This window comes from Cnephaeus nilssonii (genome assembly GCF_951640355.1).
Source record: "Cnephaeus nilssonii genome assembly, chromosome: 2".
NCBI lineage: Eukaryota > Metazoa > Chordata > Mammalia > Chiroptera > Vespertilionidae > Cnephaeus > Cnephaeus nilssonii.
The window spans coordinates 38,945,746-38,958,791 of record NC_137073.1 but is presented as its reverse complement, the minus strand read 5'-3'; the positions used below and the strand labels follow the sequence as shown (position 1 = coordinate 38,958,791).

Sequence of the window (13,046 nt, the reverse complement as noted above, 5' to 3'; positions counted from 1 at the left end):
TGGTGAAGAGGGTGGGGTGGGAGAAGGCAATGGGGGAAAAAAGGGGACATATGTAATGCTTTCAACAATAAAGATTTATTTTTAAAAAAGCATTTAAAAATCTGTAGGCAAGCCAGAGCTTAGGAAATGATCCTTAAAATAGATTATGTTCAGTGAACGTAGTGCTTTAAAAGGGAAGGAATGTAGACCTATGAAAAAATATGAATGTGATGTAGTTAAAGAGGTAGCCTTTGGCTAGGGATGTCTTATACCAGGTTGGGCAGGGACAGAGCTCTCCAGGCCTAGGGAAGGTTAGAACTGGAGGGAGTCCGGCATGGGCAATGCACAGAAGACTGACTAATATGGCAGCAGCATAGAGGGAGTGGAAAGGAAGTGGAAATAGGCTAAAGAGACTGGGCAGGAGTCAGGTGTTACAGGACCTTTAGGAGTTTTGCTAAAGGTAGCTGGAGGGATTTTTGTTTTACTCTGTTTATGTTTGTATGTGGGAAGGGGGTTGAACTGGTTGCCTTTCTGTTAGGGGCAAAAATAGAATATTGGGGACTAGCTATAGTTATAGGAAACATTAATCATGCTCTGTTTACCATGATTGCCTTCTTCTGGTTAAAGAAAGGACACTCTAACCCGGCTGGGAGTTGTACCCACCTTGGACCTGGCAGTCAACCTTGGATCTGGAAGTCAACCTTGGAATTTGGTCCATTCTCAATTAAGAACTGCCTATTATGGAAAGATTAACAACCTTGTTTTCCAAACAATGGATCCCGCCCCAGCCCGCATTGCCTACTTTCCCATGCCTGTAATTCCTACTTCCCCATGTAATCTTTGTCCTACCCAATATAAGCAGCTGGCTGATGGGTGGTTGCAGAGCAGATTTTTATGGATGGCCTGCTCCTCTCTCATACTGCCAGCGTTATTGGAATAAACACTCATATATGATTCAACCCCGTCTCTGCTTAATTGGCTCTAGTAGTGACAGGCACACCAGACCCATTGGTTGTCCGGTTACATTTCCACTCTGAAGGGATTCTCAACTTTGAGAAGGCAATGGGGCAGGTGAGAGCAGAGTACAAGCAGGGAAGGCACAAGGCAGCTAAGTAGCCAGGGTGTAGGTGTGGTGGCTTGAATGGCAGTACTATAAATAGTGAGAAAATGATGAATAATAAGAGTAATATTCAAAGTTAACATTTATTGATTGCTCACCAACAGCTTTACATTCATTAACTTGATAATCTGGAGAACAATTCTATTAAATATTCTTAGTACCATTTTACAGATGAAGAAATGGAGGCTTAATAACTTGCCCTGTTCTCAAAGCTAGGAAATGCCAGAGTTGGGATTCCATTTCATGCTGTCTGATGCCAGTATCCATGAGTTTACCACTATACACTCAATATGTTTTCAGTGATTAAAAAAAAAGACACAAAACAAACCAAGGTCAGAAGTGAATCCCCTAAACAAACAACATTGTTTAAGTGACATTGTTAGAGGACACATCTAGAAAGTAGAGTTTTCAAATTCTTACTTTATCACTTTGGCATTTGCTGATAGCAAAAGTGGGGATTTTGTGACCACCAACAGACTACTTGTGTCTATTTTTCAGTTGATACACTCTGATAAGAACTAATCTTTCAGGGGTGGAAAAAGTCAGTCGACTAAGTACACTCCACTTAACAGATGCTGATATAATATTTGTAAAGAAGTTATCTTGGGTCTAGTTATAAACATCTTGGCGGCGCATGTGTAACTAACATGTTCTGGAGTAACAGAAAGGTGTCCTAGAAATGCAACTCCATGTCAGCTTCCAGATCTCATTGCTTGTTGAAAAACAAAATAAATTGGATTTGTGAAACGTAATTTCATCCACTGAAGGAGAAGGATGACTTCACCAAAGGCCAACAGTGAAGGCTTTTAGCATTGGTTATGGGTAAATTTCTCTAAGGAGCCAAACATTCAGAAATTTTTAGAATTTGAGTTTAATTAGTAAGTTCGGAGATAGCAGAAGATTTAGTATGTCCACATAATAGTTTTAGTTGAGGGCTGAAGTCCATGAAATGGCCTGGAACTCACTGTAGTCAGTACCCAAGCACTTTGGCCTGGAACTTACTGTAGTCAGTACCCAAGCACTTTGGGAGTGCTTGGCTGAATGCCAGGAGCCCAGAGGACCAGTTTAGCCTGTAGGTACAGGCTCACAATTCTTGGCATATGAGCTGTGCTTGGGAAGGTATCTTAGAGTCTGACAAGGAAAAATTATTGTCTCAAAATAAAGACAAAAAATGCCCCTCCCCACCCCCCGAAAAAAGGAAAGAAAACTGACAAAGCAAACTTAACAAACATTTATTAAATGGTCACAGAATATAATACTGAGTCAACTTCATTCATTGCTGGATTTAGTGTTCATAACAATTTTATTAAATTTGAAAACAGTTTTTAAGTGAGATGCTCTTTTTGAGAGTTTCTAAATATATATGATGAGTGTTGAGAAATCACAGCATATTTTAAATTAGTCACTTTAGTCAAATAATAAGCAAAATTATAAAATTCTTTATTAGCAAAACTATTAAATATAGAATCTGTGCACATTTTAACATGTAACAAGTGATGTAAAGGTCTCAGTGTAGTTATGAGTCTTGCACAGCTGGTTCACTCGAAGCATGCTTTTCATAGGCATTTGACCAGTCCTCTAGGTCTGGACTCCAATCCCAAACTAACCCTGGGAATCTGGACAGGACTGGTGTAAGGATCTCTGTGTTTTGGCATGTCAGTTTAGAACTCACCTGGGTTGAATTTTTCTCTTAGATCTCCCGCCCGGCCAGCTCTATGGTCAGTTCTGAGACTGAAGACTGTTCTATAGAAAGCTGCTGGTACACAGTCTGGCCTGCAGCTCCTGAGATAACTCCAAGGGTACTTTAGAGGACACATTGCCTGTTCTTCCAAAGGTGACCTGGAGCCAGGCTTCCCCCACCTAAGAGCTGGATGTGTGTTGTGGTGGGAGGCATCTTCCCTCCAACCCCCTGGCTTTACTTCTGACAGAGCAGGAGTAAAGAAATTGCCTTTTTTCCCTGATGTCAGTGCTTCCCCTTGAGAATACCTTAGAAAAATAATGTATGTCCTGACAGGTGGTGACTGTCTTGCCAACCGTATTTTACAGTAACCTGGCTCCAGGCTGCCATTCAAAATATATGCATTCTGAACTTTGACTAGGAGGGACAGTCCCAGTAATTGCCACGATTGGGTGATGTTACCATGACAATGGAGGTATTTAGAAACCTGGTAGGTTTTATTCCTGGTCCTTATAGTGAGGTCCTTATTTATTTGTCTCTGGAGTGTCTAATCTCCAGTACTGCCAACTCGCAGGAAATGATCTGTAAGGGCTAGATATTGTGTTATGTTTAAGGTCATAAAGAAAAACAGTGGCAACCTCCCAAAAAAAAAGACAGGCTTCTGAGTCTGGATGTGTTGGGTCAGCAGGGTCACTGTTGACTCCCCCAGGCCAAGCATTACAGGAAACAGAATTATAAGCCTGTCTAACCAGAGGAGAACGGACTTCAGAAGCCTGATTTCTATATTCCCCTTGACATTTAAAAAACTCCGCTCTTGTGTCAGACATTCAGAGGACAGTAAAGAAAATTTTAAGAGGAGAAAAATGTTTATTTGTATTAAGGCTTGCTCAGTAATCCACTTATGCCATTTATATTAGTTAAAGAACTTTTCATGTAAACACCATTCCATGTAAACACCATTATTTATGTAGTATAAGAGCCAAATAAAAATGCTAAAAAATAAAAGTAATTGTAGAATAAATTAGTATAGCTTGAGTGCACATATATTATACAGAGAATGTAGAGTTTTACATTTTATTAAAGGAAGTGGATTTGTGGTTTTCTATTGTTTGAGCTACTAGGAAGGAACCAAAAGATATGACACTTAAAAAATGGATACCAAAGCTGTTCAAGTTTAAACCCATACTGGCAATGAAATTACTGTTTAACCAGGGGCTTTGACTGATACCTTCTTCATATGTCTGTCGTGAAAAGACTATGGGAGGAGATGTGGACTTTCCCAGAAGGTTTGTGGGAGCAGGACCATGACTGTCTACTGCGTAGCCTCCAACATCTTCTCAAACTACATAACAGAAATTACCTGTTTCCCTGCTAAAAGAAATGAATGGTGTACAGCCTGCCAGGCATAGAGTGGCAAGGACTGAAGTTGTTGAGGAAATAGGGCATGGGGATCTTGTAGTAACAATGACAGTAAACATTTGCATCACCTTTTGTAGCATTTCATAGATTTTTATGTATTTTATTTAATTTGATCCTTCACAATAATTCTATAAGATAGGTAAGACATATTTTTAGCAACCCCATTTCACAGTCAAGGAAATTAAAGAGTAAGGAGGGCAATCACAATGAAGCAGGGATTGGAAAACATTTCCTAACTCCTACCTATAATTTTTTCCCACTACCACATACATATTCTTTTTAAGTGTAAATGAAAAGAAACATCGTTTAGTAACTATGTGGTCGGCAAACTCATTAGTCAACAGAGCCAAATATCAACAGTACAACGATTGAAATTTCTTTTGAGAGCCAAATTTTTTAAACTTAAACTTCTTCTAATGCCACTTCTTCAAAATAGACTCACCCAGGCCGTGGTATTTCGTGGAAGAGCCACACTCAAGGGGCCAAAGAGCTGCATGTGGCTCGCGAGCCACAGTTTGCCGACCACGGGTTTAATTCATAAATGTTCTGTGCTATGTGGGGTCTTTTAAGAACACTTGAGCACATTTACATCATTTCCTCAGGGAAAGTTTTGTTTTACTTAGAGAAGCCAGGAGATGGAGTTGAAATGGGAAAAGTTTTTCATTTTTGTGGATTAAAACCTTCTGTTATGTTCAGTAACCCCAGATCATGGAGGAGGATAGATTTCTCACAGCATAAAGAGAGGAGAGAAGAGTAAGAAATGCCTCCTTGGTTCCCTGGTTCAGATCCACACCCATCCAGGGAGACCTGTTCAGACAAAACAGGACTTATCAGTCCTGGCTATCAGTTGGAAAGAAAAGACACCTCTGTCCTCCAACGTGCCCCGGCACACTGACTGGTCTACCATAGTGTTGAAGTTAACACTGACTGCTCAGGAAAATTTTAAGAGATACTTTTTTTTCACTGCTCCGAGCATCTTAAGAAATATGCTTAAACATTTTGCTATATTATTTCCTATGTCTGCACAGCACAAAATAGAGGGAAATTATCTTTTAAAAATGTAATATGTTTTTATTGATTTCATAGAGAGGAAGGGTAGAGGGAGAGATAGAAACATCAATGATGAGAATCATTGATCAAGCTGCCTCCTGCATGCCCCCTACTGGGGATTGAGCCCAAAACCCAGGCATGTTGCCTGACCAGGAATTGAACTATGACTTCCTCTTCATGGGGTGACACTCAAACACTGAGCCACACCGGCTGGGTGGAAATTATCTTTCATTCATGAATAATGCTTACCGAGTACCTACTATGTGTCACTAGAACTCTGGGATTGAACCAAACAGACATGCCCCTTGTTGTAATGGAACTCACAATCAAGTGAAGAGGAATCTTAAACAAATTATCACATCAATAAATATTTACTGTAGAAGACCTCTTCTCCAATGAGAGTAAGACTAGTAGCTGAGTAGGTAGTTGTAAAATGCAGTTAAAGTGGGGAATCATTAAAATATGCATTGTATATGTATGTGTGCATAAAATTTTATTTTTTATTTAAAACACATAATTAAACATATATATCTGCCAAATGTGATAGGGCCATGGTGCTTTCACTGAGGATCAGTTTAGTAACTGGAGTTTTATATCATCTTTCTTGCATAAAGCTCACTCAAAATGTATATCAACAGCAATTTCCAATTTCAGCTACTTTAAAGTGGAGGGAGAACTGAAAGACACTTACGAGGTAATTTGAATACATTTAGATTTTTATAATCTTTTTTCTCCAGTCTTTCACAATTGTCCTGTCTAATTTAAAGAGCAATTCCCCGCCCCCCCACCCCCAGCTTTCGAAAGCATTTAACATAGTTTTCATAGAAATAGCAACTCTCTTTTTATGCTCATATTTAATCAGTTTAGGTGATATTTAATTAAACTACATAATTATAGTAATCAAGTACAACTGCCATAAACAGGATTGGGGACAAAAACAACTTCCTCTTAGTAAGGATAGATCTTAGATGGTGGGGGTAGAAGTGATGAAGGTATATGTTAGGTGGCAGAAGCCACAAGCCCTTATTATGCTCTGATCTATCAGTCAATCCATTTTACACATGGATTTGAAAACATCAGTTAAATTCCCTGAGGAGCTCAATTAAGAGAGTTTCTATTGTAATTAAAAACTATGAAACATTTCTAAGGAAAAACAGTTGATGCCATAAAGGTCTGTAATTGGAAGATGTGACTCAGTCCTGGGGCGTCAGAAAAGGTGGATCAGAGGACTTGACAGTTGAGCTGAGATCAGAGGCTGATTAGGCGTGTGTTCAGAGAGGGGTGGGGGCAGGGATCTGGAGAAAAGAGGTTCAGGCAGCAGGAGCAGCAGAGTCTAAGCTCTGAGGGCAGAGGGAGTATGTGTTGAAACTGAGGAACTGAAAGAAGCCAGTGTGGTCAGAGCAAAGAGTGGAAGTGGGAGGGCAGTCCAGGATGAGGCACAGGGAGGGACAGGCCAGTTTATGTGCCAGCTTTGTAGGCTCTGATGAACCTGCAGGTCTTTGTCCCTATTGACAATGGGAAGCTGCCAATGGTTATGAAGCAAGGGTCTGCTTATTTGATCAAGAGCAACAGCTAATTTGTTGAGTTTTGATCCCCAAATCTAACTTGGACACTTGGATGTTTATTTTAACAATTTGAGTACACTCTAGGTAGTTGAGAAAGAATATTTTCTTAACCTCTGGCACCAGAATTTCTCTTAGGGAGGGAACTGTCCTTGTAGGAAAACCCCTTCTTCAGCCACTTGTCAAGGATCCAGGACCTGAAGATTCGAGGATAGGTGCCAAGATATTAGAAGAGATGCTAAATGCCGCTGCTGAGAAAGTAAGAGGGAGGAGAAAGAAGGAAGAGGGGGGTGTTTATTAGTTTCCTAGTGCTGCCAACCAAGTACCACAAACTGGGGGCCTAAGATAACAGAAAATGGATTCACTTACAGATTTGAACACCAGAAGTCCTAAATGAAGGTGTCTCTCTTTGAGCTCTGGGTAGAACCTTTCCTTGCTTCTTCCTAGTTTCATGGCAATCCTTGGTGTTCTTTTGCTTGTAGCTGCATCAGTCCAGTCTCTATCCTTGTGGTCATGACATTCTTCCCGTGTGTTTCTGTCTGTGCCTCTTCTCCTCTTATAAGGACACCAGTCATATTGGATTAGGTCCCACTCTAATGACTTTATCCTAACTTGGTTATATCTCCAAAGATCCTATTTCTCAACAAGGTCACTCCACAGATGCTAAGGGTTAAATATATATTTTTTTGCGGGGGGACATACTTCAACCCATAATAAGTGTGAATGGAAAGAGGTGAGAGGATCAGGGAGGTTAAATGGCTAGGGTGGCTACAGCCAGTAAAGAAATTACTGGAGATGGGATGGCTGAAAGGACTGATAAGATTTTTCAACTGCTTTTCTTACAGTGTAAGATGTGACAACCTGCATAACATCTTCCCCATTGTACCCATGCAGTGGCTTCTACCTTTCCAGTGAAAGTTCTGCTAAATGTGTTTGCTGATGCTTTGGTGGTGGAGGCGAGGGGGCAGGTGACAAGTGAAGTTACCAAGAAGGAACTGAGTCTCATGTTTGGGTCACTGATTTAATGGGCACAATCACAGAAAACCGCAGAGAACAACAATTCAATAAAGGCTGGAAAGCTTGCTTTTCTTTTCTTTTCTTTTTTTTTTTTAAAGGAATTCTGTGGCTGTAAGCACCCCCCCCCCCCTCCCCCGCCGCCCACTTCTCTTCCCAGTTAGTAAGCGATATATTGGATTTCCTCAATATCTAGCATGAGGGTTTGGGTCAACCTTATATTTTGGGCTAGGACCAAGGTTTCAAATACAATTGTTAAAAATCTTCCCCTTCACTTTATTCTGTCAGCATTTTGGGACACAGTGTATGATTTTAGTTAAGAGTGTTTGCAAGTTGCTTTTTAAAAATCCTGTATTCTATATCTCTTGCTCTACCATTTTCCCAATATAAAAATTCCAAGTTGACTACCACTTTGATGGCAGGAGAATGTTCTTTGAAGTTCAGTTTTCATATCTTGTCAATCTCCCTCCTTACCTCATAGAAGACCCTTCCATTTCATTTCTCTGTCTGTGGCTGAGATGCGGAAGCTCTTCATGCCTTTCACTCAGGTTTGCACTCCAGCTCTCACAATGAAGGAACCAATTTCCCATTGTGAGTCCAGATGTTTGTGCTCGGCATTACTGCTATTAGCCTCAAGTCTGAGAGTTGTACAAAATTAACTTCTCTTCCTGTCCTTGAGGCACGGAAGAGAAGATGATCTTGGTAATAGTTTAATGTCCTCAGAGTGAAATAGCTGAAATGGGGGAAGAACTACCATCTCCATGAACTACGACCTACACAGCATTTCTGTTCATTTCTGTTGGTATTTAACACAAATGTGATTTTAAATTACATAAAAGCATCCTTGAAACCTAAGTAACTGGCAAATGGTTAGAATAATTAATAAAGCTTTTTTCCCCTATAAATAGCCAGAAGAAAATGAGAAACTTTGGGGTTGGCAAAGGGATTGTTTATGACTAGTATATTGCCTCTGTGGAAGCTTTCACCTATTGCAGTTACTTCATGAGCCTGCTCAGGCAAAATGAAGCAAAAAGCAGAGCAATTATTCAGAGACTGTGAACATAAGATGAGGTTATGTTTGGATATTTAGACAAGAAATCTCTAGGTTCTTCTCCCACTTTGTGAATTCTGCTTGGGCTGTTGGTTGGAGTAGCTGGGTAATGCTCTTCTTTACCCCTGAAGCAGTTGGCTAACCCAAGGCTTACCCCACACTATGCAGGGAAGCTGTGCTCTCTGGCTGCTGAGGGAATATGGGCCCTTGGGGTGAACCTGGTAGTCACCCTCTTCAGCCTTTGAGAGCCAGCCAGTCTTCCCCTTCAACCAAAACCATGCTGCATGACTCCTGCCCCCTGAAGAGGTCCCCACAGAGCAGGCACTTATGGAAAGCCAGAGGTCCCTCTGTGGCCCAAAGAATGCTGGAGGAATGGCCTCTGAGGTTCAACCCAAGGCTTACCCCTGTGCTAGGCTCTCTAGTTCTTTTCCATAATTCCTGTGTGGGGTTTCATTTCCACAATTCCTGCTCTGCCCTTATCAGTCCTCATAACAAACCTTTAAAGAGTAATTCAGCAATGTAAGAGATGCTAGTCTTCATGACACCTACCTTTTGGCCCTGCCCTAAATCCAAGACCACTTTCTCATAGCTCTATACAATCTCCCATTGGCTACCACACATTAAAAAGATCAGTTGATGGAGTGGTGGGGGCTTGCCCTTGTGGGTTGGAATGACTGGGGGGGGGGGGTCAATTGGGGGAAAAGGAGACATATGTAAAACTTTAGACAATAATAATAATAAAAAAAATGATCAGTTGAGCATCGACCCAGCAACCAAGAGGTCACTGGTACAAGTCTTAGTCGGGGTACATGCCTGGGCTTGTGGGCTCGATCCTGAGTAGGGGGTGTGCAGGAGGCAGCCCATTGATGATGTTCCTCTCTCATGTTTCTATCTCTCTATCCATCTCCCTTCCTCTCCCTAAAAATCAATAAAAACGTATTTTTTAAAAAAGATTAAAACAGAGAAAAAATATTTCAGCTTGAACAAGCCACATAACTGCCCATTGGTGCTTGTTACCCTGCAGGCATTAACAAAAAATGGCATTCTTAAGTTTTTAATATTTCATTTTTTTAAATAACAGCAAGTCAAGTTGGCCAGGATTCAGAATAAATGTCTTGGAATGGTAATAAATATAAAAATTTTCTTTATAAAATCAAGAATATTAACTACTTTCTGGGGAAAAACAGATAGACTGAAGTATAACAATACTTTGGCAAATATGAATATTAAAAAGAAAGTGGGGATCAGTTATTCCCATTAGTCAAAATAATTGGCATAAGCATGGTAGAATAAGACATTTAATATAAAAAAAAACTCATTAGAAGTACAAGAAAACTTTGGCATTGCCCTTTTGTACTGCCAGTGACAATTTAATTATAGTATAGTCATATTTCTTATTCTGTAATTGTTAATTGGTTAAGGCAGAGAGCATCTTTATCTCTTACCAAATTGTGTGTGTGTGTGTGTGTGTGTGTGTGTGTGTGAGTGTGTAAAAATGAAGCAACAGAAACACAGCAGAGAAATATGTTACTAGCTCCATTCATCTGGGGGAAAGCTCACAACCCCAAATTACTCTTTCCTTCCACTATAGTGAGGTCAATGGTCTATTTAAAGAAATCTACTCACAGTTTTTTGCAGTCCCCCCTTGCCCCTCCCTCATCTAATTCTGGGGTTATTTGTGGTTTCTTGGTTTAGCTGTGGTCTCCTTTCTGGGCATCATTGACTCTCACATAAGTGCAGATGCTGAGGCAGAAAATCTAACCAAGTGAAGTAGCCAGTTCATCCTTATCTGATTGTATGTTACCTCTCATAGCTTTTGTGGATTCCTTGTGTGTGTGTGTGTGTGTGTGTGTGTGTGTGTGTGTGTGTGTGTGAGAGAGAGAGAGAGAGAGAGAGAGAGAGAGAGAGAGAGAGAGAGAGAGAGAAGTGTTTAAAGTTCTCCATCTAATGTCGCCTGTGCTCCTGCAGGTGATTTACGCGCCACATGGTCTCCGCCGCCGTCTGTGTGCTGTAACTCAGTAACTCCACGGTAGCTTGACCTTCAGCAGCTGCTGAGCCTCTTAGTCTCTAACCTGGAGCAGAAGAGACCATTATAAGCAAGGGAATAACACGTGGTTTTCCAAACTGCATGAAATACATCTATTATGACTAGGTGAATTACATATTCATGAAAACTGGGAAACGGAAGACTACTCCGCTCGCCAAGCACTCACCTTGGCGGAGCACAAGGCCCAGCAAACAATGGGAAGCTCCGTGTTCTCATTTATTTGCCTTGCCCATCAACCTGTGCGGCATGATTGCAGGTTTCTACAGCACGCCATGGCAGAGTTTGCATTTCCAAGGAAACCTGAATTTCACGATGATTACATTTTTATTTCATATCAACAAGTATTTATTGGGTGCCCAGTGTTCTAACATTATCCTAACAAAACTGCAGTTGTATTATTAGGAAAGGAATTTACTGCTCACAAGGCCAGTTTCTGCAAATACTATGAAGATTTCTCCTCCCCCATTAAATAGACTATCCAGCTCGTGTGTATGAAACCACTCACACCAAGATGATGAGTTTCAATGTTTCTATTTCTTAATAATTCCTGATTTATTAGCAGAGAATCATGGAAACTCTCTGTTTTACAGGTGGGGTAAGAGTGAAGTCAGAAATGTTAAATGATCCCCCCTGCCTTCCCCAGGGGGTAATGTTAGTTATCTCCTGCCTTTGCGTTCATATTTACTCTACCAGAACACCGCACACCTGTCGGCTTGACTTTCGTGTTACAGTGTCAGTGATGACAATGCCCAAGGAGACTGTGACATTTCAAATGCTGCCTTTTGGTTCTGTGCGTAGCTCTCAGGGGTGTCATTTCAATGCTGGTTGTGTTCATACATGCTGATCCTTCTTCCCTCAGTCCTTTCCCTTCTCTGCCCTAAGATCTCTCCAACTTGACATTCTCCACTGCTGAGAACTGAGTTAAATGGCAATAGCAGTGGTGGTTTGCTACTATTCATTCATTCATTCATTCATTTCTTTTCCAGTAAGGATCTAGCAGAACCCACCATTGTGATCCCTAGAAAGCAGCTGATGAGCTATACTTGTTGAGACCACATGACATTGGCAGCCTCTTGAATCTCAAACTTCACGAATATGGCAGAGAGGGCAGCTCCCCTTGGGGGTGCAATTCTGCAATATTAGTCTAGGATTCTTTTCTCCAGGCTCAGTGTAGGGACTGCTCCTCCTGATCTTCCAATGATTTTGTTAACACCTAATTCCCTATATTTAAACCACCTAGAGTGGTTTCTTAGATCCACAACTAAGTCCAGACTCATTTACTGTTCAAAGATCACCTGTGTGCCCCTTGCACCCTGAGTCAACCTTTGTGCTATCATATGATATTGCACTTAAGTTGTTCTCTCTTCTTGTCTCTCTGTCTCCTTCCCACCACCCTCTAGTCCAGTGGTTCTCAACCTTTTTCATCTCCTTGCACATATAAACTAATTACTAAAATTCTACGGCACACCAAAAAAAAAAAAAAAAAAAGGTATGATTTTGATTCATTCACACTGGACGGCTATTGTTGTTTTGGCTGTTATCATTGTTTTGTTTGTCAACCTAAGGGAAAAGAGGTTAGTGCCTCTGACTAAATAGTCAGGTATTGTGTGTTTTAAAAATTTTTGTGGCACACTAGTGTGCCTCTGCAGCACACCGGTTGAAAAATCACTATTCTAGTCCACAGACTGTAAGGTTATTCATCTTTTAGCCTTGCTCTCTGTGAGATAAAGCCTGGCACATAATATTCACTTAAGAGATGTTTGTTTGAATAAATGGATGGATGACTGAATGCATAGGACCAAATATCCTGTGATGCTTAGTTCATGGGAGAATGAAAAACTTGTTTACAATGCAATTTTATTTCATACATAAGCCATTAGTGTATTTTATTTAATAAAATGCAGAAAGGCACACACTTATAGCTTGGTATTAATCATTACCTTTTACTTAAACAGTCAAATGGGATTTGCTGCTCAGCAATTAAATAGTTTGCAGTCCCCGGAAGACTAGCAATGTGCATTGATGAATATAAGCCCTGCTTCTTAGCTCCTGCCTCCCACCCACTACATGTCTTCCTGGGTAAATTCTGAACAGGTGCACCAGATGCCTCATTAACTGCCTGGGGC

The 13,046-nt window shown here is 40.8% G+C and overlaps 1 protein-coding gene across 1 annotated transcript in view; it reads left to right on the top strand.

The window, feature by feature from the left end:
• The window catches only part of MEGF10 (multiple EGF like domains 10), a 367,971-nt gene that overhangs the window by 47,742 nt on the left and 307,183 nt on the right, over positions 1 to 13,046 (top strand). The window lies entirely within an intron of this gene.